Here is a 5,243-nt window from a genome sequence, read left to right on the forward strand (position 1 = left end):
TAATGATATTACATTCTTATGTAAATCAAAAATCTTCTTTTTCGACTCTATCCTTGGGTTTAGGTGACAAAGTTAAATCATGATCATACGTGAGGATATTATATTTGTATAAATTGCGTATGAAACTCGTCGTTGGTAACTTTTCCGTGAATTATGGAATGAAGAGCTATTGGATTATTGGTGATCGAGTGAGCTCGCACGTGCGGCGTTATTTAACTACCGTGGAGTTATTTCCAGGTGCGTAGCGTCACCGGCGTCGAGAGGTGCTCTCTACGACTCCACTCGTCGCGGCTCAGCCTCTGCGGCGCTTAATCTCCTTTCACCTGGACCGTCGAAACGAGACATTTTTAGTGGCACTCCTCCTCTATCTCCCATTTTCCCGCCCTCCGTTTAGCGCGCTCAGCAATTTTCTAGAGCGAAACTGGGATACCTATTATAAGCTGAATTTATTTCACGTTTTATTAATCGAATTATCGAATATGCAGTATGAATGGGTAGAAAAAAAATAGCTCGGTTACGTAACAGGATAAGGGTTTTTTTTTTCTTATGAAGGCTACTGAAAGTCGATGAGGCAAGCGAGATGCACATAATTATCGCAAATACCGGTGAACGCGCGCGCGCGCGTGTTAACTTTTTACGAGCGAAGGTTGAACGGAAGTGTGCAGGTGGATTCATATTTATGTACATGCTACTTACTTACTTGGGCATCACGCGATAGCTTGGCCATTATGCGAATACCGGTGGAATCGTATGTATGTAGTTCGCGATTAGAGATAATCCGGGACCCGTGCATCCGCCGGTTATCTCGCCCAACGTGATGCCAATATTTACGTTGATAAGTCGCGTCTTTTGTACCGTTGCCCGTCGATGAAACTTGTCACCCGAGAGCGAAACGGATTACCGTAATTTTCATTTATTAAATGGATAAGGAAGCTCGGTATCAAACAATTAAAATTAACTCTCTTGTGGCGTGTATTTAATTAAAACTGCCTGTAGGGAAAATCACAGTTCTCTATCTCGCAGAAAATTGAATTCTTTACGATAAAAGTAGCACAATGAAACTGTTCAGGAGGTCGGTATTTTATTGTACGTCGGGTTTTTATCCCCCTGAGGGATTTCGCCCGGAGTGCAGACAGTGGATATGTACATCATAAAACAGCTTCACTGTTGTTGGAGAATTTTCACCCTGCGCTCGATCCCACGTTCGTGAACCGAAGTTAAGATTGCGAGCTCATTAGTTTTTAAATTCTGATTCACGGCGAACTACCGGGTATTAAGCTTCTGACCCATGTTCCCTGACCTGTTTCGTCGTTGATCCAACGTGCTTAGTTTTTAAACCTGGGCTTAGAACCGTACGCCTGGGAGTGCGGGTTAATCTTCGCGCGAATAATAGCTTTGTCCGCTTATACAACGGAACAATCTTGAAACGACCCTGACGCTAGTCCAAGAACTGCACACACCAAGGTTTTATCGGTGTCGCAGCCTTGTTCGATGCAGAATTTGTTCATGCATCAACACCGGAACTCTTGCTGCCACTAATTCAACGCGAATACGTAATTATTAATTAAATCCTCTTGAATCCGTTCGTCCTTTAGTTTTTGATTCGCAATGCCATTTTCGAGAATCCACCGACTGCTCTAGGTATTCCTAGCAAGGTGAACAGGAAATCCGAGTATCTCGACATGGTTTCGTGCGTTGAAAGCGAATACAGTAGTCTCGTATAAACAGATTCACAAATATATAAAGCATAAGCATCAACTGATGCACGAGACAGATGTTTATCTCAGCACAAAGTATGATTTTAAAATGCATGATGCAGTCTCAAGTGTTTAAAGTAGATTTCTTAGTAGAATTGCATTATGATTAAGCATAGTTTTAAGTATGTACAACAGTATTCATCATATAAGCAGATTTAGAAGTACACAAATTAAACGCGTCAGTTGATGTAACAGACTAGCACAATTAATCGATTTTAAAATATATAAATATATGCATCTACTGATGCAATCTCAAGTGTTTAAAGTAGAGATCTAAATATAATTACAGTATGATACATTGGGTGAAGGTGTTCAGCAGTCTTTGCCACATAAGCAGATTTTTATAGATATACGAAACACAAGCATCAATTGATGTAACAGACTAGCATAAGTAATTGATTTCAAAATATATAAATTATAAACATATACTGATGCAATCTTAAGTGTTTAAAGTAGAGATCTTAATATAATTACAGATACATTAAGTAAAGATGTGCAACAATTTTGCCATGTAAGTAGATTGTTAAATATACAAAACATGAGCAAGAGACGAATGTTTATCCTAGTACAGAATATACATAATTTTGAAATATATAAAGCATAAGCTTTTACTGATGCAATCTTGAGTAGAGATCGTAGCATAATTAAAGCGTGACGTTCTGACTGAAGGTGTCTGGCGATGGTTAAGAGTATTTCAATTTGAGTATGTTTCTGAGGCAATCGAAAAATCGATTTCCAAGGAAACCGCATTTCCATGCAAATGTCGTGTCGAATATTTCTCTGAGAATTGGTGTTTATTTCTGTTGCAGGTTCCGAAGGACGCAATATTCACTCGGCAAGCTTGCGGTGAGTGTTTTCTCATTCTCAATATTGGCGACACGTTGCCATAGAAACAAGAGTTACTTTACCATATTTCCTTAACTCGGATTTCTCAATGCAATTTCAAAATATTCATTGATGTCACTCTCGCATTTCTCAAGTCAAATCTAAAAGTAATTTCGATTGCAAAATTGCTACATTTACGAGTTTAAAAGGAAGAGTGATAAATGTCGATGATGTTTTACCATATTTTCTTAATTCGCATTTCTCAATGCAATTTCTATTTGAAAATGTTCATTGATATTAAACTCGCATGAGCAAACGATTTCGATTGCAATATAGCTTTGTTTCGAAATGTACTAAAAAAATAAGAGATAAGTTCATCTATTAATTGATATTAGACACGCATTTCTTCCTCCGGTCGTGAATCATTCTTTATCTGACAATGAGGTATTATTTTACATCGAGTTCGCTATTCTATGCCGTTTCGCAAAACTGAGTCACGTTGGATATGGTCAATATTTGCAAAGCTCGTGCGAGAGCGCGTTTTAACAAGACGTTTTAAACTCCTGTTATAAGTCCACGATATTATATTTATGACCAGTCAGGGATTACGTAAAGGTCGTACAAGGTATTAATAAAATTTAACGTTCACCCCTATACACACTTTTCTAATAACAAATTATCGTTAATAAATTGCATTGCATATTTAATCCATCATTCATAGCTTCACATGACTTTTTATTTATTACTTACTGCTTTATACATATTTGATGAAGTTCACTGAATTAATTTACCCTTATATTTGAATAAATGTTTATTCATTCATACAGAACTTCTTAATGGGATAAGTAAAAAACTCATTTTGCATAATATTAACAATTACGTATTTATTAAAAGTTTGTGTTCATATAATTATGAACGTGGGTGTAACGATTAAAAGAGTGATCGATCTCTGAACTCTTTTGAGTCCCTGACAACATCCCGTTGCGAGGAGGGTTGGAAGGGCCAAGAGCGAGGGAAAAGCAAAGGCGGAAGGGTCGGGAAACACGGGTCGATATAGTATTCCTCGGCTCGGGCCAGCTACGTCCCGTGGAAAATTTATTTGTCTAGCCTCGGCTCGTAACACTTTTACAACAGGCGGGATCCACCAAATAATTCGTACCGTTTCAATAATATAGTAGAACGCCACGTTCGCTTTTCCCTCGTATTTCACGACGCAGTAAAGTGTCAGTCTTGTTTCCAGTTTTTCCCCGATATGAAAAGTATTTTTCAAAACTATTACGAGCATCCCTTAGTATCGTAAATCATATTTGTTCGATTCTCTTTTATGTTTCAATTATTTTCTGAAGAATTTACTGGTTTGAAAATTACATATTTATCGAAAATCTTTTATCAGGCCCTATTTTTTATTATATGCTTATTAAAATTAAATTAGGATAAGTAAAAAACTCATTTTGCATAATATTAACAATTACGTATTTATTAAAAGTTTGTGTTCATATAATTATGAACGTGGGTGTAACGATTAAAAGAGTGATCGATCTCTGAACTCTTTTGAGTCCCTGACAACATCCCGTTGCGAGGAGGGTTGGAAGGGCCAAGAGCGAGGGAAAAGCAAAGGCGGAAGGGTCGGGAAACACGGGTCGATATAGTATTCCTCGGCTCGGGCCAGCTACGTCCCGTGGAAAATTTATTTGTCTAGCCTCGGCTCGTAACACTTTTACAACAGGCGGGATCCACCAAATAATTCGTACCGTTTCAATAATATAGTAGAACGCCACGTTCGCTTTTCCCTCGTATTTCACGACGCAGTAAAGTGTCAGTCTTGTTTCCAGTTTTTCCCCGATATGAAAAGTATTTTTCAAAACTATTACGAGCATCCCTTAGTATCGTAAATCATATTTGTTCGATTCTCTTTTATGTTTCAATTATTTTCTGAAGAATTTACTGGTTTGAAAATTACATATTTATCGAAAATCTTTTATCAGGCCCTATTTTTTATTATATGCTTATTAAAATTAAATTATTTCGAATTCTACCAAAAAGGAAGTCCCTTCAACACTGTTCCTACTGTATAATTTTACAGAGTATTGTATTTTGTGTATTCGACTTTTTTCGAGCTGGTGCCGATAATCTCGTCTTGTTGTACCTGTTCCTAATTTACTTATCATCGTACAGGCGTCGCGTTATCGCGTTTAGGTCGTTACACGGGTCCGGTAAACCGGGCAACGAGGCAACGTCAACATCACCTGGCTGACTCGGCTCCTTTGCTTGGCTTTATCGTAATCTTTGCTCAGCAAACACTTTTCGGAGAGATACGAGATCCGCGCCGATGAAAAGAAGTCGAGTTTGACTTCCAAGTCCCGTTAATTTCGTCTTCCCTCGCTCTCTGAAAAGCTCGGTTTCAACAGACTTGCGTTGGCTCGTTTTCCCTTCCACTGTTTGGTTTCCCATCGTCCAACTTCCAACTTCCTGCGTCTCTAATTTATTTTCTTCACTAACTCACATAGTGGATTAGTCAGGTCTTATTTATTACAGTAAACTTAATTATACGACCAAAATCTTCTTGACTTCTGAACTTTCTGAAAAATCTGACTTGACGAAATACAAGCCTAAAAAGTATGGAATTATTCACGCTTTTTAGAATATATTTCGATAATTTTC

At 37.9% G+C, this 5,243-nt stretch overlaps 1 protein-coding gene across 8 annotated transcripts in view; it reads left to right on the plus strand.

Moving 5' to 3' along the window:
- The window catches only part of Wdr62 (WD repeat domain 62), a 79,850-nt gene that overhangs the window by 8,781 nt on the left and 65,826 nt on the right, over nucleotides 1-5,243 (plus strand). For all 8 annotated transcript variants that reach the window (XM_018034497.2, XM_018034504.2, XM_018034502.2 and 5 more), the window contains exon 2: nucleotides 2,567-2,603. The gene's annotated coding sequence lies outside the window, so the exon portion shown is untranslated. The remainder of the gene's footprint in view (nucleotides 1-2,566; nucleotides 2,604-5,243) is intronic.

The sequence above is a fragment of the Ceratina calcarata genome, unplaced genomic scaffold, assembly GCF_001652005.2.
Source record: "Ceratina calcarata isolate Rehan_Ccalc_2016 unplaced genomic scaffold, ASM165200v1 scaffold79.2, whole genome shotgun sequence".
NCBI classification, from domain to species: domain Eukaryota; kingdom Metazoa; phylum Arthropoda; class Insecta; order Hymenoptera; family Apidae; genus Ceratina; species Ceratina calcarata.